General features: G+C 37.8%; 1 protein-coding gene across 2 annotated transcripts in view; it reads left to right on the top strand.

Annotated features, from left to right (window-relative positions):
- Positions 1-2,818, top strand: part of LOC145675935 (tRNA (guanine(37)-N(1))-methyltransferase) — a 39,358-nt gene extending 36,540 nt beyond the window's left edge. For both annotated transcript variants that reach the window (XM_081746749.1, XM_081746748.1), the window contains exon 3: positions 2,681-2,818. The gene's annotated coding sequence lies outside the window, so the exon portion shown is untranslated. The remainder of the gene's footprint in view (positions 1-2,680) is intronic.
- The last annotated feature ends 22,872 nt before the right edge of the window (positions 2,819-25,690 follow it).

Below are 25,690 nucleotides of genomic sequence, written 5' to 3'. Positions count from 1 at the left end.
CTTAGACCTAAATAACCTAACCAAATCTAACCTAACGAAATTAACAAACTTAAACTAACCTAATATCAATAGAAGTAAGCGAAATTCTATTACTTTTTGAAAATTAGCTGGAGCCATATACTAATATACTCTAACGTAACATAACCGTAACTAACCTGAACCAGCCTAAACTAAACTAATGTAAATAGAAACTACCGAAATTGTAACATTTGGTAGTAAAATTTGCTGGACTCTTTCTGCTCAACATTGTCTCTAACCTATTTTATCCGTCGTTAAAACATTTATAATTATTTTACACTAGTAACCCTACAATTGTAAACATAAAATACAGCTGTATTACTTTGTATTTAATTATGTTGTTTGCAGAAATTTGAACCTTATAAATACGTCTTTTCATGCAAAGTATTAAATTGTACTTGTAAATCTTCTAAATTTTATTTGTAAATGTGGTGCGCCAAAAGTATACCAGCACCCTTCTGACATTTTTTAGAGGTATCCCATATAACAATATAACGCCTATTATTAATATCAGTGGGATGTGCAGTATGGTTAGCATAGTAATTCTTCAACTTTGTACTTTTATTAAATAGAACTATTTCACAATGTTGATAAATGTCATACGGTCAGACAGGAAAACTTTTCACGTGTATGGCACAAAAAGGGTAGGATTTCCTACAAGATATGTCATAACATTTTTCCGAAGATGAATCCTAAGATATTTCCTAGGATTGATCTCGTAGTGTATAGCTCGCCTAACATATGTCTCCTGCAGTGGTGAGTCCTTTAGTATGACGCTAATCATACGTCAAAACGACTCTGCATAAGGCCCATTAAGATTAGTGAGCGCGAGTCCGTTTGAGGATAATGAGCCTGAGCCAGAGTGAGCTCAAGTGTGAAATGGCCATCTCTGATATGTACCGTAGTGGTTCTGAGTTGGCGAATAATCTGCAAACTGAAGCTGAAAGTTGGACCCACAAGTAGTAGACAAATGTTTCAGGGTAAATTTATAGCATTGTGTGTTGAAATGCGGTGGTCGAATTGGACTGGTAGGGCATACCGCTAATAAATTGAGGTGCCAAAAACTGTTTTATACCAAACATAAAAATTTTAAAGCTTTTGTATCCTACATTAAAGTAATAACCAATTTATTCATGACCATTTTCCATTTATTTTTTTTTCTTGCTTGGTCGCTCGAATTGCACTGGTAAGTCAACCTTGTAGCAAATGTATTATTTGCCATTTTGCTATTTATGAAATGTAATCATATTCACTTCAGCAAATTTATGCACCTGTTAGACACAAACAGGTGCATTTGTAGCTGTGCATTCGTCAGTTGCAGTTCTAGGCCTACCTGATCCTTGCCTTGACTATCTCTCTCTTCGAACTTGATCAGTAGGTAATTGTGCCACTGCAACGTGCTTAACTGAATTGAGGATGACTTCCATTGAAATCATGAGCAATAACACGGACACTTCTATCACCTTACATCTTGGTAATCTCGATGCAGTCGATTTTGGCTAATGGCGTGATTCAACACCGCTGGAAATAAGATAGCTATGTATTTGAATTTTATGTTCTTATAAGTTCAAAGTTATTTCAATTGTGTTAAATCTGAATACATTATTGAGTTTCTCTTAAAATTCTATCGTTGTTTCATATATACCGGTAACATGATCCCCTTCCTACTTAAACTTCTGTAAGTGAGATTTAAAATGGCAGACAGCAAGATGGTAGCCGTTCACCTAACACGCACTATAAAGATTACCCCTCGCCCTAACCTGTTCCTATGATTACCAATTCTGGCTATCTATATTCGATTTTTTTTTTTATAAGAGGTAGTGAGAGACTTTTGACTCATCCTGTATTTTATAACAACAAACCAAGAAATGGACTGTGTATATTTAGTGCTCATATGTTGTGACCATGCTGTAAAGTAATGCAAAAAAGCACTCATACCTTCCCTTCCGACGACTATTTCAACCAATAACAACATATAAACACACAGCAGTGACCCCACAAAACAAACTCACGAACTTGTTAGATGGGTAATACTTAAAATTTAATACCTTACACCAGTTTTTTTCGATTGTCCTCTATAAATTATTACCTATGTGGAAAAACAACATACTCTGTACCCAGGGCCGTATTTAGGAGGGTGCAAAGGTGCACGTGAACCCTCCTTCGTTGCAAATATACACTATCTAAAATGAAAAGGTAGCAGTGAAAATAGCAACACATTCCGGAACTTTCTGCCATCATATTTTCATTTGGGGCTTAAAAGAAAGCAGAGCTTTGCAAAATCAAGTTTAAGTTGATTTTCTGAAGATTGAAGCAAAAGGATTCACTAAGCAAAACAATATAACATTTTTAAAGTAGGAAAGAATACAGAAGGTAGGAGCAGAAAGACATTTTTTGTCTTCCATTCCACATGCGACCCTCTTTAAAATAATACCCCCCCCTCCGTTCTATGTGTCAGCGTTGTCAGGGCTAAAGAATACTGTCACATGTCACTTTGAAGAGTTTCAGTATGATTGGTTAGTTTGGTAGTTATTGGTACCCCCCCCCCCCAGACAATCCTGGATCCAGCCCTGTCTGTACCGAAAAAATGTTATTTGTATGTAAGCCTATAATACAACTAGTTATTACTATGACTTTCTTTTTTTCTGTTTGTCTCTCATAGGTGAGATATTTTGAACTGAGACAACTATGGGAAAGCCGCGAAGACAATTGGATAAGAAAAAGCAAAACAACCCTGTATTTAAATTAGCTGGTGCCCGAGCGTTGAAGGCAAAGAATAAAGCGAAAGCTGTTAGCACAAATCTTAAAAAGGTAAGTTGCATAGTTCAATATTCAAGTAGTTGACTATTACAGTATCCTCATGAAAAATTTTTATTAATGTGTGTATTTGATTTGTCCTTAGAAATTTTTGATATCACTATACTAATATTTATATAGTATATTAGTAATTTTAAAATAGGGTAACCAGATTTAGATTTAAAAAAAAGACCGAACACTCGGCAAAATGGCTTAATTTGATAATATACCTACGTATATACGGGGTGTTAATGAACTATACGAACAAACTGTAAGAGGTGATTCCTCACCTCAAAATAAGAGAAAAAAATCATATGGAACTATTGCGAAAAGTGCATAGTTTCAGAGCCAGGACTCTCTAAAATCAACAGGCCCTATTTCTAATTCCAGAAACTGTGGATGATGGTCGTTATCAGCGTAAAGGAATCACTCATACACAATCCAAAAATGCATATTACATCAATTTTCGATAGGTGTGCGGGGTATTCTGTACAGAGTATAATTCTCAGATATGCTCTCAATAGAGTTTTCAGATGTACCCTAATTTCAAGGAGGGTCCAAAGTAGGCAGGAGGTAAGCCTTGACAACAATAGACATCCAGTGCTTCGGATGTTAGGAACCGGCAACTCCATTTTGTGTGTATGTGTGTGTTCGGAATAACGTGTGATGCAATGTATTTCGACACGGTATATTTCACGTTTTGTTCACTTATAAGCGTGAAAGAAAACATCGCAGCAAGCTTTTTCCCGAGTACGAGAAACCGTTCCGTTGACGATACTTAACACTTCCGACATCGCGCCAAAGGTTTCCGTGTTCACTGCAGTCAAGGCTTATCTTTGCCTACTTTGGACCAATCATAAAGTAAGAGTATATCTCAAAATTCGGTTGATGGCATGTCTGGGAATTTCATCCTGCAGGAACACTGCACACCCATTAAACATTAATGAAATATGCATTTTTGGATTCTGTATGTGTGACTTCCTTTACGCTCATGAATTCTCCAAGGAACTGCACTCCATGAATTCTCGAATTCAAAATAGTCTTGAAATTTTGCTTTTTCGCGATTTTGGACAGCCCTAGCTCTGAAACTATGCACTTTTCCCCACAGGTCCATAGGAACTTCTTGACTTATTTTGATGTGACTTCTTGACATATATGATTTAGTATCATTGTTTTGTCGTTATTCATGCTAGTCAAGAAGTAACCTTCGACGGAACATTATCGAATATCAAAACATGGAGTTTACTACGGAGCCATCTGTTCGAAATATATAAAAATATTTACAAGATTTAGAAAGCTTTCCAATAGATTGGGGTTTACAAACACTTTCAAATTATACAACGTTACTACGAGTTAGAAACGGATACCAAAAAGGCGGAGGACATTTTGCGTCCTGTTTGCATTTTTTCTCAAGAAATGGGACGACTTAAAAAAAAATGCACTATCCCGTTGAAAATGAGTCTTCTGATTACCCTGGGTTTGGGGTGACTGACAAGAGAAGTGGGTGAAGTGGTAAGCTGGTATCTTCATGTATTATATATCATTGGAAAGTCACATCGATTACACCTCGCTTGAATGGAGCATGTAGGGGACGTGGCGACTATGTGAAGATCCGAACAAGACACGCTCCGAAACACCCGAAAACGTAGACAAAATAGAAAGCTATGATGTAATTGTTTTGAAACATGATATATATAGATTTAAAAGTAGCTGAATACGAATCTGACATCTAATGTTTACAAATCGAAATGGCGGACACAAATTACAAAAAAAAAGCTATGGATCTGAAATTGGGTATATAGATATTCGACGTCACGATGTATGAATCGGATACCAAAAGTATAAAATTCAAAATCGCGGACAGCTCTACATTTCATTAACCACAATGCCGCCTTGACGGAGAAACTTGAAGATCGTAATGGAAGACAGGAGGATAACCATTGAAAGTGTTAATGTGAGCAATAAGTTTGAGTTACGGGTTTGGTTGGAATATCATTCACAACCAGCTGCATCTTCAAAAAGTGACAGCACGGTGGATGCCATGATTACTCAAACCCTCTCCAGAAGAGAAATCGCGAGGACGCTGTAAGAGAAATGTTGCATCGATGTGAGATGAATGAAGAGGACTTTTTCGGCAGACTAGTGGCAATGGATGAAAGTTTTATCTTTATGACCCACAAACAAAAGAAATGAGCAAACAATGCAAATACCACTCCTGCCCCCATCACTAAAAAGAGACGCGTACAGTAGTCTACCACCAAGGTGATGCTTACCGTTTTCCGGGACTCTGAAGTGGTCATCATGACAAATTACCTACCACAGGGGCAGACTATTACTCTTACCTATTATTCCAACCTCCTGACTAAGTTACGAGAGGAACTGAAGAAAAAAAACGTCGTGGATTGATGCTGTTGGCAGACAGTACTCCAGTTCATTCCACCCATGCATCCATGATGAAGGCAGAGGAATTAAGATATAAAATATTACCGTACACCGTACTCACCGGACCTAGCACCAAATGACTTCTTTCCCTTCCCAGAAATGAAGCGTCCACTCAGAGGACGCCATTTTGACAGTAGGGATGACGTCATTTCTGATGTTGAAGTGTGATTTCAAAGCCAACCTGCAGATTTTTACAAAACGAGCTTATGGAAAGTGAAGAAGAGCTGGGAAAAATATGTGGCTAGGCACGACTAATACCATCATAGTGTCAGTTCTCCAAAGTTGATTTCTCCTAGGTGATTTCACGAACTTTTTGGTATTTCCTCGTAATCAAATGAAGCAAATTAGAGGAAGTCTTACCCATCGAATCTACAGGGTGGTCCGAAAGTGGGCGTATCCCCCCTGTAGTTTCAACAGTATAGTGCTAGTTATGGTAGAATGTCTGTACACAGTTCCCTTGAAGTCTTAAGACTCTTAAGAATCATAAACATCGGTATGATCACCGTCCATGTCATAACGCAGCTGAATTCTGCGCCAAATTCTCGCAGATGTTTTGCGGAGATATTCCGGAGTCGAGAACTTGATGTAGAATTCAGCTGTGTTATGACATAGACGGTGATCATACCGACGCCCACTTTCGGACCACCCTGTATTTAATCTACTGAACGTGAACCGTGAACATTTTTTTTTTTCAAAAGAAAGTGTTATATTAATTTTTGTAGGGAACTGGCTACCAAAACTATTTCTTTTCGTTATGTTAAAATAATAAAATCACAAATTATGTTATAGGTCTGATCCCTCATTTACAATAATTCATATTTTCACAGTGCATTGGAAATTGGAAATTACCTTATGTTATTTTAATGTAGGTATATATTATTTTTTAAATATATACATTCAGCGATATAGTGAACATTTTATATTGAAAAAATTGATTTTGTCCAGGTGAGGTTTTGTTCTACGCAAGATTTCGTCTCTCGAGGGTTTGTACCCAAATCTACTATCATTACAGGATATCTTGTTCTGTTTCTGTGTGTACAATAATACTTGTCCAATTGAAAGTATGTATGATTGGATAGTTCGAACGTAACAACAGGATAAACGTAATAGACTCACATAAGGTCAAAAACAATCACTACGTATAAGACGCTTCCGAAAAGTAATAATAAATACATTTCTTAATCAGAGTAATGTTTTTCTGCAAGACTTATTGGGGAGAGCACACCAATTTTCTTTTGTTCCAAAAGGAAGGAGATTTTAGCATAACACCCATATTTGCCGGATTTTGCTCCATGTTCCTGAAACTTACGTTGTACAATGAAAGAACAGTATCGAGACGTTAATCGATGTTTTCCAATGGTGTTAACTATGGTTCTCAAACTCATTCCGAAAAAGTACTAAGTTAACATGTTTTAAACTACAGGTACAAACCATACAGCGCTTACAACTGGTGCGTGGGTCCCTGGTTCGATCCTCGGCCTGGTATGATAGACAACATCGTGTCCGTGGGATTTCTCGGCGTACTTCTGTTTCTGTCCATTTTCTCATTCCACCAATTCTTCCATTATCATTCACTTGCTTTAATCATAGTCTCCCTTAGTCTAACAGGCATAAACATTGGACGTTAAGCTCAAAGATTTCATTTCATTTGATTTTAGGCACAAGCTAGTGCTGCATATGGGCCATTCTATCGTCACGGGTAGGACATTTACACTACATTTTTGACGCTTTAAAGTTGTGTATTTCTGAAAGTACAAGATAAATTCTGCTAATGTATGATATATGAGCAGTATAGACTTAGGAGTATATGTAGCTGATGTTTTCAGTATATTTTTTTTTTTTTTCTGTTTAGAGTAGAAAATATTAGTCCCTAAACGTTTGTCACGGCGGGCGGGGACAAAAAAGAGAAGTGACTTTCGACACACCAAGGGAATATTACAAAACTCTGTGAATTCTTATCTCAAAATGTTTTTAATTAAGTGGAAATGTATAAATGATAAAATTTTGCAACAAACTTCACATATGAGAAATTTGCCAAGTACTTGTATTAAATAAAAAAAAAAATAAATAATAAATAAAAATAAAAAAAACTAAACTAAACTTTACTGTGTCACGGGCAGGACACCGTGTGAATCAACACACAAGGAATTATTTCTAAAATGAAATAGAATCGAAAATAAGTCAATTTCTCCTGTTCTGCTGTAACATTGTACAGACCGCAGCAAAAAACCTGCAACATGAGCATGTAAGTTTATTGTGAAACGACGAAGTCTTTTGCTCCAAAATAAGTGTACAGTTGAGGACGCCGAGGTTTCTCCTGGCGTGATTTGTGCCACTTAGCGTTATGTTGATTCCTTGCTCTGTTAGGCGTAGTTTCACAATAAACTTACATTTTGCAGGTTTTTTTGCTGCGGACTGTACACAAATAATTCTATTTACTATACTTGAGGTTCGCTTTTATCCCGCTTTTACCGCATATTTATGTAGTACACTTATTTCTCACCATCTACTCATTAGGAAATGTTTCTGCTTGCCAATTTACACCCATTTTGTAGGGAAATTCGTACAAAATACTGTGTCTAACAATATATAAAATAGGTGCTGGTATCCAGTGCCATGCCGTGGAAAATCAGCGGCCCGGGCGAGAGTATACGACGGCGCCTCCGTAAATATGAATGGGGTCGACAGACCGGCCGCAAAGCGCCACCATTTCGTTGGCACGAAACGTAAGAAAATTTTCAAACATAAATCTTGCTTTTCCTTGATTTGGAGCACTTTTTGGCACGAAACGTAAGAAAATTTTCAAACATAAATCCTGCTTTTCCTTGATTTTGAGCACTTTTTAACACTTTTCCCTTCCATTTTATGTATATGTTATTTTCATCCCGAATTTTGCGCGTCCTTACCTTGATGCCTGGGTCCGTCGCCCCGCTCCCCCCGGCACGGCATTGTTGATATCACAGATTATTTGATCTAAATGCACGTAAGATACATCTTCAACAGTCTTGAAAATTTTACCGCAATCGCTGACGGTCTTCATACAAATTACCTTGACTTCTTCGTTCTCTTCGGCTTTGTGCAATAGTTGCATGCCTGCAGGTTCTCTTTTCCTGTCCACTAGAGAAACATTCCACCAACAAAAATGTTCCTTATGTTATATCTTCAACAGCTGGCCTAACACAAGCCTTGTTACCATCCATACCTGAGTCGTCGCTCAGGATAACTTCATAGCTTTCGGAATCACCATTCTCAGAATCTAAATAAACGTCTGTTAGAAATTTAAACATTTTACATGGATGAAGCTCTGATTTAAAATTGCGACGAAGGATAAAATTTTCGCTGTCAAATTGCAAAGAAAGAAAAAGTGTTTTCATTGGAGACATTCAATTGACAAAGCATTTTCCTTTTTATTTTTTTTTTTTCAAAACGTCTTTGTTTTCTTCCATTTCTGCTGATGATAGTTGTATAACAGATATATTTTGAAATGAAGAGCTTAAAGCTGCTACGAAATCAGCAACACATTCTATAATTATTTTGTTTTAGTTTCAGAAAGTTTCATACTGGCCTTTTTTATGTACTCCAATCCCATCCACTGCTCCCTTGAAACCAACAAAAAGGTGACTCTAATGATAATATCTGTATGACACTTGTATTAAGATAAACATCTTCTGACAGTAATGGACAATCCTCTATTTAAGTAAATAATGTTCATGCTTAGAAAACGTTATTTTAGTACACATGGAATCATTTTATATCATGAATAACCAATGTACACAAACTTCCCCGCTAGTGGCATGCCCACTGCCACGGGCAGGACAAGTGTTCAAATTGAAATAAATCGAAATATATTACTAGCATAAATCCAAAATTTGGTAAATGTGAAATACACGTGCAAATTGATATTTCTACTACGTACGAACCACATTCTCAAATTTAGTAATTCAGTATAATAGTTTCTGTCACGGGTAGGACATTCAACTTGACGTTTATATCTTTAATGGTATTATAAACAATTTTTATCCTGTAAACACTTTTTCAACTGCATCTTGTAGAAAAAAAGAAGCATCTTGAACAGCTCGAAGTTACTACAGCGAAACATGCACAATATACCGTAAAATGTTGCCGATTACAAGAATAAAAAATTTCCTCGTAGCTGACATGTTACAAATTCACAATTTAGACTTACATGAATTCTAAGTATTAATAAGTTTTTCTTTGTGGGAAAGTAAATTTCGTTCTATTTACTTCATATATATGTAGAAATGAATTGGTTTTGACAGTTTTTGAAAATTTGTGTTCAGGTTTACTTTCGCGTGGAATGGGCCATATATACCGAAAGAGTACATTTTGAGTTATAAAAAATCACATCTGAAATAAAGTTAGTTTTTTAATTAGACTTCTCGATCCAGTTTTGATTGCAGGAATTTATCTCTGATTGCGCTATTTTTGCAGCACTACTTTTCCGTGTGTTGAATGAAGTCTTCCCGGGAAAGGTCTGAAATCGCTACTTAGTTGCACTACGTATGCTAATAATTTTAATATGATACCTCTTGATAGATTATGAAAATATCACGAGTATTTTTTTTTTATTTCGTTTTGCAGTTGAATGATATCACTCGTACCAAAGTAGAAGAAATAGATGGCCAACTTGTACAGCTTCAGAAAACTTTGTTGCAGTCGTCGAGTGAGAAAGAACAAGTGAAGCCGATGGCAGTGTCTACCACCAAAGTTGTTCCGCCTCCGGTCGATATGGATGCAGCCGCTGAAGAATTCGCTAAACTTGGAGATTCTGATAAAAAGAGCTGATGTCAATCAGTATTTGGTTTTCTAATTATGTATATATATGTATATTAATCATTCAGTTGTATGAATCATTTGTTCTGTGCATGTATTGTCATTCCAGTGAAATATAATTAATTTTTCTGTATAAATTTCTTGTGTTCCTTTTTTAAAAATATGCTCAGTCAAAACTATTAATCATAAATGCCTTCCTCGCTGATCTAGTGGCTCGCGCGCATGTCTTTAGCACACAAGATCACAGGTTCGATTCCTCGTGAGAGAACATCGAACCCAGGGGCGCACCACGGGATTGTCCACCGGGTCTAGGCCCTGCCCCAAAAGACTTCCTAACTCAACATACATGTGTACACTTTCTCAATAAAACTATTTATTTAACAGGAAAATGACTGATGTTGGATGAACATTTGATCTTATACTTCATATGTACTCTTTCTTTTATAAAAACAATCTAGTCATATCGTTTTTTTCGGGTGCAAAATAATACCCGTTCAATACTACATAGACGTAGTGGCTTGTGGTATTGGACCCCCTTCCAACAAAAATTTCTAGGTGCGCTCCTGATCGAACCCACCATAGTGTGTTGTTTAATAAAACTTTACATGATTTATTTGAGTATAATTAACTTTTTAAGCCTTATTTTTCAAAAGTATAGAAATATGGAAAAACAATAGCAGCATTCTTTGAAACACGTCAGGGGTTTGCATCAGCTCTGTAATAGAACACCAACTACTTCTGGTGAAAGGGTCTTGCCAAAATAGTATATAAAGCCTCACTTACAATAACAAGTTATGAATTGAATTTGGATTCTGCTTTAGGATTCTACGTCGAAGGCTTCTACAATGTCAGCACACTCTCCTGGCCAGTAAGTTATCCTTCCTCTTTCCTTTGATTTTGTTATGATGACTATTGCTACTGAAGATTGTTGGTTAGTTTTCCCATAGACAGGCATTCATAATTTGGTACACCACTGTCATTACTGAGTACTCAGTTTTGTTAGATTAGTTTGATTTGTTTCAGATCATTGCTAGATTAGCTTAGACTCATTAAATTGTAAAGGCTCCCATCAAAATGTAAAGACAAAGCTTTCATTGTTGTGTTTGTTGTTGAATGTGTTCATAGATTTCTGTACAAGCTAATAGCACTTATCTAAATGACAGGAATGAATATTCCCTTAAATTGTCCTTTATGACAGCTGTACACAGAATCTGTTAATAGTGTTATTGTTTTAATATCAAGCAATAAATTTGTTAGCTAACAATCCATCAACCCTTTTCATTACATATCAATATACATATATATTCTCATAGTAATATTCATATTCTTTAATGTTCAAATTATATCAAAGGGAAAGCAACTTTTTTTATTTTTAAATAGACTAAAGAATAGTGATTCTGATCCAGAGGTCGAATTGGACCGATACGAGGCGATTTGGCATACCGGTAGTAAATGAAAATTAAATGAAATCTTGAAGTTTTACGTTCACAGATATGCCGGTTAGGCTAAAGGAGACGGTGATGAGAAATGAATGAAATGGTGGAATGAAAAAAGTGGGAGGAAACGGGAGAACCCCAAGAAAAACCCACGCACACGGTGTTTGTCCACCACAAAGTCCACACGGCGTGAGCTCGGATTGAACCAGGGACCCCAAGCACCGGAGGTGAAGACTATCACTGAGCCACCATCCCCTTCCCGGTAGTAAATGAGAATGAGGAAAAAGCATACAAATTATATATTTAAAAAAAAAAGTTCTATTATAGTGACGTAGGGCCTTACACAGAGTCGTTCTGACGCGTGATTAGTGCCATACTAAAGAGTATTTGTCACTTCTCTGTTTCTTGTTTGTTTCAATTGCACTAGTGAATCCAATTTTTAGTAAATTTACACGTGTGTATTTAAGTTGTTCTTATTGATGAAAACTTAATCTTCGATGCATTAGTAATGTTATGGACATATTTTAGACATTACTTTAGAACTTTCCATGGCACATAGAAAATATGTGCTTATAATAGTTTGCACCTGGAAAAAATGAAAAATGTAGCCTCAGTTTAACGTCCCACATATATGCCCTTTAGACCAAAGCAGCCGGATGATTAGATCAAATAAATGCTTTGGAACAATCTGGGGAATGAAGAGTGGTAGGGGAGACCGGGTATGGTTGTAACACTTTTTACATTTTTATCCATAAGTAGACTCCAATTGATCAAAAATACGAATTGTTGCACGTGATCGGAAGTTTGGACATCCTTCTCTCAAAATACCTAGCAAACATCAGATAATGTAATGTATTTGCTGAGATATAGTGAAAAAACAAAACCTATCCAAATGTTACAACCAACCCGGACGTTGAGGTTGGTTGTAACAGTGATTGGGGTTCGTTGTAACGCGCTGTATCTTTGGTAAGTGGATACAATTGCTATTACATATATTACAATATTAACACAAAATTCGATTATAAGATCGATATTTAATATGTTCCTCTGTTACAGGTTCAGAGAGTGACACAGAATAAGTTAGAGAACTGTATGACTAATGAAAGTACTGTGCTTTTTTACATGTATATATATATATATATATATATATATATATATATATATATATATATATATATATATATATATATATATATATATATAACTCTCTCTTCACATTGGAAATATATCTTAGCAGCAAATGGATAGCTAGGTCTAAAGTTTACAGTATACATACAATAAAATAGCTAATAGCTTGATGAATGAACAGAATGGTATGATATATTTAGGTTTAGTTTACCTTTTACATATCAGGTTTACCTAAAGAAATGTAACCCTAACTAGCCTTGACATATTTCTTTTAACTAAAAAATGTCAACAGATCATTTGTTATAATAACCATAATATGAATCATAGTACTAGACCCTATGCACATCAACATTTCGACATCTACATCTACTCTAGTACCCTATGCACTTCGACACTCAAATTTACACTTTCAGTTACCTAGTCTTCTTTTATTTTTACCTACATTGAATCATTTGAATCACAGTTGTGACATTTGTATTCACCGTCACCGTGGTGCAGACAAGATGAGCCCGTCCATGACAAAAATTACATTGAATCCATTTCTCTCTTGGCGCACTTTTGGAAAGTAATTCATAACAAACTAGGCAAATTGCGTTATCACTGTCTTCGTCAGATGACAAGATGAACCATATATTTCACTCTTACAGATTAAAATTACATCTGCTTCAATAGAAAGGTAAAACGAGTATCCTTTATAGCAGCGGATACCTAGCAAACATTAGGCTGTTGTGTGTCGTTAAGTAGTAAGAGAGAGAGAGGGAAAACAATGTTCATGTAACAGAATCACTATTTAGGTAAACAATTTTCAAGTAAATAATACAAACTTAATTACATATGCATTGTTTTACTCTGTTGGGGCTGGTTGTAACAGCGTTACAACCAGACCCATTTTTTTGTTACAACCAACCTCATACTGCGGTAGCCATCTTTGCCAGAGTATTTGCAATATTGTGTTGATTCTGTGTTTGGTTTCCGTACGTAAACAAATACTCATTAGTATCCTTTTTAATATTTTACTTAAATGTTTCGCACACATATTGTAATATTACATATTTTCAGGGATACAGAAAATTTACTTACCTGCCCAAAAAACACCTAAACCGCGACAACTTCAAGACGAACACGCGTTACCTCACACAAAAACAGTGACTGAACGTGCATGAAGGGCTTGTGTTTTGACTGGAACATGAACCACATCTAGTGATTAGCGTAGAAACTACTCGCTGTGTTACAACCATACCTGGTTTCCCCTACTCTGAGAAAACTCATACATACGGCGTTCTCCACAAACTTACCAGGACAGTGGCATAACTAAAGGCTTAGGGGCCACCCCGCAGGCAGCATGAAGTGGGCCCCTTCCCTATCTCCCACATCACGATTTGGGGGCCCCCGCAATGTGGGGTTTGCGGAGCCCTTATTTACGCCCCTGAACCAGGGATATCACGCAGCAAAGGTAAGCACTGTACCACTGAGCCACCGTGCTCCCATGATATATAAGATGAATATTTTTATTAAAAACATGCTTTTTAAAGAAACAACAAACAAAATATCAAATCCAGTAGAATAAGAAAAATAATTGTTTTAAAAACTTAAAATGTTTTCTATTTATGCATGACTAAGAAGAAAAGTATGGGGAGCATTCTCATATACAGTCAATTTATAAATTCTTCAATTCTCATGTAAATCAAGTGATTGTATGTAACAATGCTCCCCATGCTTTTCTTTTTAGTCGTGTCTAGAATTTAAAAATTAAACTTTTTTTTTAAAAAAAATAGTGCAATTTATTTTGTTTAAAACAAGTAGCAGTGTCACGTGTACACCACGTGAAGAAGTTTGTTTTTTATGGTATATTTTCACAATTCTTATTGAAACCGGTAATAATAGTGCATTTATACCATTGCCGGTTTTAGTAGAGACTTAATGCTCGGAATGAAATGTGTTATTGGGACGTTTAATCCATTACAGGAGGCAGTTATCAGTTTTATTCTACAGCGATCACCGTAAAACCGGAAATGACTAATTTCTACCACTTCTGGTTTGAGTAGCGAATCCAACACAGAACTCGACACCTAACTTCTGATCCTCTACGTTCTGACGAAATTAGATGGAAATTGATCAAGTAGTTCTCGTTTTTTTTTTTTTTTTTTTTTCTGTTGGTTGACAGACGGACATGGTGAATGTATAAATAAGTATTGGTAAATTAATCTCCTTAAAAATTAAAGAACACATTTTAAATTATTTTTTTTTACTTAGTGCGGTTTATTTTATTTTAAACTTATTTTTAAAAGAATTTAAAATTTGTCATTTTGTTCGAACTGTAAATATTTAACCTCTGTGCACAAGATAATTCCGCTTTACTCTTGAATAACGCTGATTACATACGAAAAAGCTTATATCGATCTTAAAGTTTGTTCGGGAAGTAATGATACTGGGTCCAGGAAATAAAAAAAAGAAAATATTGTTCCAATCGGGACAACTTGTTAAATTTCTTCGAAGTACTCTCCTTGGCTATTGACAGGTGCATTTCGCCAGCCCCCCCACCTAGGAGTTTCGAAACAAAACCTATGCCAATCGTTTGTGCCGGAATGTACCGCAAAAATTTTCGTTTGTACCACTTAAGATACAAAGTTATAAGAGTTTTAAAGTGGGGGGGGGCTGGGGAAACGGCAGCCCCCCCACCTTGGAATTTCAAAACGAAACCTATGGCAATCGTTTGTGCTACGTTTGTGCTCGAATGTACCGCAAAAATTTTCGTTTGTACCACTTCCGGTACGAAGATATAAGGGATTTAAAGTGGGGGGCTGGGGAAACGGCAGCCCCCCGCCTAGGTATTTCAAAACAAAACCTATGCCAATCGTTTGTGCCGGAATGTACCGCAATAAATTTCGTTTGTACCACTTCCGGTACGAAGTTATAAGGGTTTTAAAGTGGGGGGGCTGGAGAAACGGCTGCCTCCAGACTTGGAATTTCGAAAAAAAACCTATGGCAATCGTTTGTGCTACGTTTGTACCGGAATGTACCGCAAAAATTTTCGTTTGTACCACTTCCGGTACGAAGTTATAAGGGTTTTAAAGTGGGGGGGGGCTGGAGAAACGGCAGCCTCCAAACTTGGAATTTCGAAACAAACCTATGGCAATCGTTTGTGCTACGTTTGTGCAGGAATGTACCACAAAAATTTTCGTTTGTACCACTTCCGGTACGAAGTTATAAGGATTTTAAAGTGGGGGGCTGGAGAAACGGCTGCCTCCAAACTTGGAATTTCGAAAAAAACCTATGGCAATCGTTTGTGCTACGTTTGTGCAGGAATGTACCGCAAAAATTTTCGTTTGTACCACTTCCGGTACGAAGTTATAAGAGGTTTAAAGTGGAGGGCTGGGGAAACGGCAGCCCCCCCACCTAGGAATTTCAAAACAAAACCTATGCCAATCGTTTGTGCTACGTTTGTGGCGGAATGTACCGCAAAAAATTTCGTTTGTACCACTTCCGGTACGAAGTTATAAGAGTTTTAAAGTGGGGGGGCTGGAGAAACGGCTGCCTCCAGACTTGGAATTTCGAAAAAAAAAACCTATGGCAATCGTTTGTGCTACGTTTGTGCCGGAATGTACCGCAAAAATTTTCGTTTGTACCACTTCCGGTACGAAGTTATAAGGGTTTTAAAGTGGGGGGGGCTGGAGAAACGGCAGCCTCCAAACTTGGAATTTCGAAACAAACCTATGGCAATCGTTTGTGCTACGTTTGTGCAGGAATGTACCACAAAAATTTTCGTTTGTACCACTTCCGGTACGAAGTTATAAGGGTTTTAAAGTGGGGGGGCTGGAGAAACGGCTGCCTCCAAACTTGGAATTTCGAAAAAAAAACCTATGGCAATCGTTTGTGCCGGAATGTACCGCAAAAATTTTCGTTTGTACCACTTCCGGTACGAAGTTATAAGAGTTTTAAAGTGGAGGGCTGGGGAAACGGCAGCCCCCCCACCTAGGAATTTCAAAACAAAACCTATGCCAATCGTTTGTGCTACGTTTGTGGCGGAATGTACCGCAAAAATTATCGTTTGTACCACTTCCGGTACGAAGTTATAAGGGTTTTAAATTGGGGGGGCTGGAGAAACGGCAGCCTCTAAACTTGGAATTTCGAAACAAAAGCTATGGCAATCGTTTGTGCTACGTTTGTGCCGGAATGTACCGCAAAAATTTTCGTTTGTACCACTTTCGGTACGAAGTTATAAGGGTTTTAAAGTGGGGGGCTGGAGAAATGGCTGCCTCCAAACTGGAGTTTCGAAAAAAAAACCTATGCCAATCGTTTGTGCTACGTTTGTGCCGGAATGTACCGCAAAAATTTTCGTTTGTACCACTTCCGGTACGAAGTTATAAGGGTTTTAAAGTGGGGGCTGGGGAAACGGCAGCCCCCCACCTAGGAATTTCAAAACAAAACTTATGCCAATCGTGTGTGCTACGTTTGTGCCGGAATGTACCGCAAAAATTTTCGTTTGTACCACTTCCGGTACGAAGTTATAAGGATTTTAATGTGGGGAGCTGGAGAAATGGCACACTCCAACCTTGGAATTTCGAAACAAAACCTATGGCAATCGTTTGTGCCGGAATGTACCGCAAAATGTTTCGTTTGTACCACTTCCGGTACGAAGTTTTAAGAGTTTTAATGTGGAGGCTGGGGAAACGGCAACCCCTTACTTGGAATTTCAGAACAAAACCTATGGCAATCGTTTGTGCTACGTTTGTGCCGGAATGTACCGCAAAAATTTTCGTTTGTGCCACTTCCGGTACGAAGTTATAATAATTTTAAAGTGGGGGGCAAACTTCAGAAACATCAAATTTTATACAAATAGAGATAGAAACATAGAGTTAACGGCAATCGTTAGTGCACTTAAAAGCACTAAGCACTAACGTTAGTGCTATCATATTTTGGGATTTATTCAAGATTTTTGGTGGGGGGCCAACTTCCGAAATATCAAATTCTATACAAATAAAGGTAGAAACATAGTGTTAATGGCAATCATTAGTGCACTTAAACGCACTAAGCACTAACGTTAGTGCTACTATATTTTGAGATTTATTCAAAAAAATTGGTGGGGTGGTCAACTTCACAAATATCAAATTCTATACAAATAGGGATAGAAACATGGGGTTAATGGCAGACGTTAGTGCATCGTTAGTGCACTTAAACGTACTAAGCACTATCGTTGGTGCTACCATATTTTGGAATTCATTCAAGATTTTCGGTGGGATGGGCAACTTCAGTAATTTCAAATTCTATACAAATAGAGATAGGAACATAGAGTTAACGGCAATCGTTAGTGCACTTAAAATACTAAACACTGACGTTAGTGCTACAATATTTTGGGATTTATTCAAGTGCACTAACGATGCAATAACGATTGTCTTTAACTGCATGTTTCTACCTCTATTTGTATAGAATTTTATATTTCTGTATTTGGCCCTCACCAAAAATTTTGAATAAATCTCAAAATGTGGTAACGCTAACGTTAGTGCTTAGTGAATTTAAGTGCACTAATCACGCTCTAACGATTGCCGTTAACTCCATGTTTCTACCTCTATTTGTATAAAATTTGATATTTCTGACGTTGACTCCTAACCAAAAATCTTGAATAAATACCAAAATATTGTAGAACTAACATATTGTAGAACTAACATTAGTCTTTAGTGCGTTTAAGTACACTAACGATGCAGTAACAATTGCCGTTAACACTATGTTCCTACCTCTATTTGTATAGAATTTGATATTTCTGAAGTTGGCCCCCCCACCGAAAACCTTGAATAATCCCAAAATATGGTAGCACTTACGATAATGCTTAGTGTGTTTAAGTGCACTAACAATGCGCTAACTTTTGTGAAAATCTGTCTGCATAAAGATAGGTGGGGGGCTAACTTCATATGAAGTTGGTCCCCCACCAAAATCTTCAATATCTCGTAAACGCTGATAGCACTAACGTTAGTTCTAAATTCACTAACGATGCATTAACGATGTGCAACGTTTGGTGTAATTCGGGAAAGGTGGGGGCCAACTTCAGGCAAGTAATTTTTTTTTTTTTTTTTTGCGGTACATTCCGGTAAAAACGTACCACAAACGATTGACATAGTCTTATCTCGAAATTCCAAGGTGGGGGGTTCTGGAAACGGCAGCCCCCTAGTTAAAACTATCATACTTTTGTACTGGAAGTTATACAAACAAAAATGTTTGCGATACATTCCGATACAAATGTTGTTAAACGATTTGCATAGGTCTCGTATCAAAATTCCGAGGGGGTATGAAAACGGCAGCCCCGTAGTTTGAAACTCTCGTATTTTGTACCGGAAGTGGTACAGAAAAGAGTTTAGCGAAACGTTTCTGATCAAAAGTGGTGCAAAGAGTGGGCATAGGCTTCATTTCCAAATTCCTGGGTGCGGGGCTGCCGTTTCCACAGCCCCTCTTGAAAACTCATATAACTTCGTACCGGAACTGGTACAAACGCAACTTTTTGCGGTACATTCCGGCACAAACGTAGCACACACGATTGGCATAGTTTTTGTTTCTAAATTCCAAGGTTTGAGGCTGCCGTTTCTCCAGCCCCCCACTTTAAAACCCTTATAACTTCGTACCGGAACTGGTACAAACGAAATTTTTTGCGGTACATTCCGGCACAAACGTAGCACACACGATTGGCATAGGTTGTTTCGAAATTCCAAGGTTGGAGGCTGCCGTTTCTCCAGCTCCCCCATTTTGAAACCCTTATAACTTCGTACCGGAAGTGGTACAAACGAAAATTTTTGCGGTACATTCCGGCACAAACGTAGCACAAACGATTGGCATAGGTTTTGTTTTAAAATTCCTAGGTGGGGGGCTCCCGTTTCCCCAGCCCCCCACTTTAAAACCCTTATAACTTCGTACCGGAAGTGGTACAAACGAAAATTTTTGCGGTACATTCCGGCACAAACGTAGCACAAACGATTGGCATAGTTTTTGCTTCGAAATTCCAAGGTTGGAGGCTGCCGTTTCTCCAGCCCCCCACTTCAAAACCCTTATAACTTCGTACCGGAAGTGGTACAAACAAAATTTTTTGCGGTACATTCCGGCACAAACGTAGCACAAACGAGTGACATAAGTTTTGCTTTGAAATTCCTAGGTGGGGGGCTGCCGTTTCCCCAGCCCGCCACTTCAAAACCCTTATAACTTCGTACCGGAAGTGGTGCAAACGAAAATTTTTGCGGCACATTCCGGCACAAACATAGCACAAACGATTGGCATAGTTTTTCTTTCGAAATTCCAAAATTGCAGGCTTCCGTTTCTCCAGCCCCCCACTTCAAAACCCTTATAACTTTGTACCGGAAGTGGTACAAACGAAAATTTTTGCGGTACATTCCGGCACAAACGTAGCACAAACGATTGCCATAGGTTTTGTTCTGAAATTCCTAGGTGGGGGCTGCCGTTTCCCAAGCCCCCCACATTTAAACCCTTATAACTTCGTACCGGAAGTGGTACAAACGAAAATTTTTGCTGCACAATCCGGCACAAACGTAGCACAAACGATTGGCATAGTTTTTGTTTCTAAATTCCAAGGTTTGAGGCTGCCGTTTCTCCAGCCCCCCACTTTAAAACCCTTATAACTTCGTACCGGAACAGGTACAAACGAAATTTTTTGCGGTACATTCCGGCACAAACGTAGCACACACGATTGGCATAGGTTGTTTCGAAATTCCAAGGTTGGAGGCTGCCGTTTCTTCAGCCCCCCCATTTTGAAACCCTTATAACTTCGTACCGGAAGTGGTACAAACGAAAATTTTTGCGGTACATTCCGGCACAAACGTAGCACAAATGATTGGCATAGGTTTTGTTTTGAAATTCCTAGGTGGGGGCTGCCGTTTCCCCAGCCCCCCACTTTAAAACCCTTATAATTTCGTACCGGAAGTGGTACAAACGAAAATTTTTGCGGTACATTCCGGCACAAACGTAGCACAAACGATTGCCATAGTTTTTGTTTCGAAATTCCAAGGTTGGAGGCTGCCGTTTCTCCAGCCCCCCACTTCAAAACCCTTATAACTTCGTACCGGAAGTGGTACAAACGAAAATTTTTTGCGGTACCTTCCGGCACAAACGTAGCACAAACGAGTGACATAAGTTTTGCTTTGAAATTCCTAGGTGGGGGGATGCCGTTTCCCCAGCCCGCCACTTCAAAACCCTTATAACTTCGTACCGGAAGTGGTACAAACGAAAATTTTTGCGGCACATTCCGGCACAAACATAGCACAAACGATTGGCATAGTTTTTCTTTCGAAATTCCAAAATTGCAGGCTTCCGTTTCTCCAGCCCCCCACTTCAAAACCCTTATAACTTCGTACCGGAAGTGGTACAAACGAAAATTTTTGCGGTACATTCCGGCACAAACGTAGCACAAACGATTGCCATAGGTTTTGTTCTGAAATTCCTAGGTGGGGGCTGCCGTTTCCCCAGCCCCCCACATTTAAACCCTTATAACTTCGTACCGGAAGTGGTACAAACGAAAATTTTTGCTGCACATTCCGGCACAAACGTAGCACAAACGATTGGCATAGGTTTTGTTTCGAAATTTCACTTTAGGGGTTTCCGTTTCTCCTGCCTCCCAATTTAAAACCCTTATAACTTCGTACCGGAAGTGGTACAAACGAAAATTTTTGCGGTACATTCCGGCACAAACGTAGCACAAACGATTGGCATAGGTTTTGTTTCGAAATTCCAAGTTTGGAGGCTGCCGTTTCTCCAGCCCCCCCCCCCACTTTAAAACCCTTATAACTTCGTACCGGAAGTGGTACAAACGAAAATTTTTGCGGTACATTCCGGCACAAACGTAGCACAAACGATTGGCATAGGTTTTGTTTTGAAATTCCTAGGTGGGGGGCTGCCGTTTCCCCGCCCCCTCACTTTAAAACTCTTATAACTTCGTACCGGAAGTGGTACAAACGAAAATTTTTGCGGTACATTCCGGCACAAACGTAGCACAAACGATTGCCATAGGTTTTGTTTCGAAATTCCAAGTTTGGAGGCTGCCGTTTCTCCAGCCCCCCCCCCCCACTTTAAAACCCTTATAACTTCGTACCGGAAGTGGTACAAACGAATATTTTTGCGGTACATTCCGGCACAAACGTAGCACAAACGATTGGCATAGGTTTCGTTTCGAAATTCCAAGGTGGGGGGGCTGGCGAAATGCACCTGCTATTGACACACCGCTGCCAGCGCGATTTCCACGCAGCGTACCCTCGTGCAAGTCAGTTTTCGACCTCTTCAGAATGCCCTTCGTTGCTACTTGGATGGGCGAAACATTGTCAAAACATTTACCTTTTGAGGTTGGGGAATAGAAACAGTCCGCTGGGTTTATGTCGGAACAGTGCCACTAAGGAAAGATTTTTGGAGATTCGATGTGAAAGAAGTGTTCACTATTATTATTATTATTATTATTATTATTATTATTATTATTATTATTATTATTATTATTATTATTATTATTATTATAAATGGAATACCTTAAAATAGGGACATGAAATATGATATTTGGACATTTCATTTAAAATAATACAATCGCTTTCAACATTTATATATATTCAGGAGAAGGGCAAAAAATGCCCACAGTAAATACGTGGGGGCCCTGGAAGAATTTTGATTTCGTGAGTTTTTGTATAAGCAAACTTTCTGCTCTAAATGATAGAAAATTATATGCAATTCTTGTTTCTAGTAAGGACGCATCGTACAGGTACTTTTTTCAGATGATACTTTTCGTAAATCATTCGTTGTTCCTACTCTTTAAAATGAGGTGTTGAAACAACACTAAATTACTACCACTTTTAACGTGTTACTTGTGTGTTAATTAAGCACGAAGCACATTGCCTTCCAAGCATATCAGAAATAACTCATTACTATTTGAGAGAATTTGTATTGGTATTTATCGTTTAATATGAGAAAGCTTTACGAAATATATTTGGCACTTATGCCAAGTAACGAATGTTCTATATTTTCTGTAATCGGTCATAATAATATTGCTGCAAACCAGGGCCGGCGCTAGAAGTTTTGCCGCCCTGGGCGGTACTTTTACATGTCGCCTCTTTATTGTTTTCTTTCTCAAATTTTGCCGCCCCTATATTCTTTTCTTTTTTCAAATTTTTCCGCCCATCAGACTTGACGCCCTGGGCGGTGGCACGGCTCGACCCCCTCTCGCGCCGGCCCTGCTGCAAACCTGTGAATCGTCTGACAATACATAGGCAACAGTTCTGCCATCTTCTGTTCATACGTGCTAAGACACAAGAATAACAGACAAAATAGATGGAAGCACTGCTACCTGTGTAACTGTTGTCAGATGATTCACAGGTTTAAAACAATATTGTTGTGACCGATTACAGAAAACATCGAATGTTATTAGTTACTTGTCATAAATGCGAAATATATTTCGCAAAGCTTTGCCCATATCAAACAATAAAAAAAACTGTAAATAGTGACAGCCAGTAAGGAGGTATTTCTGATATGCTCTGAAGGCGATGTGATTGGTGTTGAATTGACATACAAGTAACACGCTAAAGTAGTAGTCATTTTGTGTTGTTTCAATACTACATTTTTTGCTGTGTAACAGAAAATATTGATTCGGTTGGTTGTATTAAAATTCTTTAGCTTGCAGGCATTAATACGTCCTCCTTATCAGAATGTTCATTTTAGTGTAATCGAGGAGGGGGAGGAAGTGTTGTATATCAATCTCCAAATTGCGAAATTATGGCCTGCGTTATCGCTCGTTGTAAACATGCTACAGCGTGCCTTTGGAGTAAAATAAATATATTCTTGGCATTTTTTTTCTTGAACTCCTTTGTGTGGAATTCGTTCAGAACGCGAGTATAAAGCTCAAAGCTATGTTGATCTTTTGTTAAAACAGCAAGATTTCATCTCTGCCCTATCATGAAAACGCCCTACCACAATATTTTGTTTTGGATGTTAATGGTCAGAAAGGTAACGTTTAGGCTATAAAACTTTTTTTTTTTTTTGAAGACATTTTCCATGCTCAGGTGCTACACGGGTCCTTTTTATAGCATCTCCATTAACACTTCGTACTATAGCTTTCCTTGTGTGTGTATGTGTGTTTCATTTCTTTCTTAAGAAATCCATTTAGGACGTTCCTCGTGACTTTTAAAAAGTTTTTCTTCTTCCTTCGTAAGCTATTTTTGCTTTTCTTTGAAAGAGAATAAGGTACCTTGACGGCGAGAGACCGCGTGTGTTAATTTATTACAACAGAAGCGTACGCCCCTTAGACATTTATTAATATACAGTAGGATGTCTGAAAATTTTCACTTAGTAGCAGAATTACAATATACATTCTTTTATTGAATGTACGATACGTATATTGTAATGCGTGGTGCCCATCTCGAGTGGATGATCCGAGAAATTGTCTTGGATTCTGGTATCCAGATGATTAGATTAGTATCCGCAATTTTACTACTATCACTTGCAATCTCTATCTGTGTAACTAGGATATTTTGCTAGAGAGGACTGTGACTCCTTACTTCCGAGAATTGAAAGAATGTTTCAACTTGTCCAACGGTATTCTATGTGGCTCTCCTGCAATTATGTTTATGGTTCGCTTTTTAAAACATTTTTGGAAAGTATTCGGAAAATCCAACCTGCTTGTCCCTTTCTAGTTTATTTAAGGTGGATCACTACCCGGAAGTCAGTACATGTTTTGGCTTATTCCCTTAACTACTGCGCAATGAAACGTTACATATTATAAATATTGTACTTTAAGATAGAGTAATGTTTCAGCTACAGCACAAGACACTGATTTATTTGGTTCTGTCTCCTGATATCGAAAAATGAAACAAATAAAAGAAAATATTTGATTCGTTTTACAACGAGCATACAAGATGGCACTTGCTGTTAGATCTTACTAGAAGTGCTCCGTTTTATGAAATGTTTATTTGTATATGTAAAGTATTTTAAAGTACCGGTAATGATCTTATTACGAAATAGACATATTGTTTGACCGTTTCTCATGTTATGTTTCACATTTTATTTAAATATTAATTTACATTTAAGGAAATAGATTTCGAGACGAAACTTGCGCAGAACACCATAATGCGTTGTTGCCAAATTTGTACGTTTACTGTAGTAGTCACAATAAGAAAATTCCTGGATTCTAGCGTTGCAGTTCGAGAAGCGAGATTGCGGTAAGGGTCGAAAACTAATTTCTCTAGTAAGTATCCAAGCAGAATTCCATGGTTACTCCCTTTATTATCTGGCATCAGTAAATACTCGACACTATCTGGCAACGCCGCACTATTCAAGCAGCATTTAGTATAGCATCGAGAACACCTAGTGATCCGCCTTAAGCAGCAGATCACTAAAGTAGCCCTTAGTTGCAGTTCTCAAATACTCTAAAAGACTGTCCCACAGATAGTTCAAAATTAGAAACGTTGCACGAAGTCTGGAGTGTATGTATCCACGTCCCACGGCCAGGCACGTGCTAGGTACCGATCCGCCCCCCTCCCCCCATTTACAACTAAAGTTAGTCTGTCCTATATAAACTAAGGACGAAACAAGAAGAGGATTGTGCCAAAAAGATCAAACTTTAAACTTAAGATTCTTATGAAGATAGTTTACTGGAAAGTGAAAATGAAAAGTTGCAATTTTCTCAAAAACGGATTTTACAATTTTTATTTATGGTAATTAGGGTTAAATAATATTCTTAAATAATGCTCCATAATTGCTTCTATGGGAAAAATCTAAATATTTCTTTAAATGGTTTTATGGATAGATTTCTAAGCCACATGTATGATTATAGAATTGGCTTTAATGGTTCCTAGATGAAAATTCTTGATGTGATACTGCAGAATCACTAAATACAAAAGAAGTTTGTTTCAACGATAACATCGAAAAGTGATAATTTGTTTGGAAATAATTACATAATTTCACTGTTTTGTGATCTAAATTAGCTGGCTTTTTTGAATCGATGGTTTTTTGCACATAAAAAGCCGGCTTTTTTTGGGAAAAGAACGAGAATTTTGGAAATTTTGGCTTTTTTCATTTTTATGATTTTTCTGTTTAAATAGCTTTCTTATAGT

Source organism: Thermobia domestica, chromosome 18 (genome assembly GCF_964235325.1).
Source record: "Thermobia domestica chromosome 18, izTheDome1.hap1.1, whole genome shotgun sequence".
NCBI classification, from domain to species: domain Eukaryota; kingdom Metazoa; phylum Arthropoda; class Insecta; order Zygentoma; family Lepismatidae; genus Thermobia; species Thermobia domestica.
The sequence above is the reverse complement of the archived record's forward strand: the minus strand, read 5'-3'. Positions and strand labels throughout refer to the sequence as shown.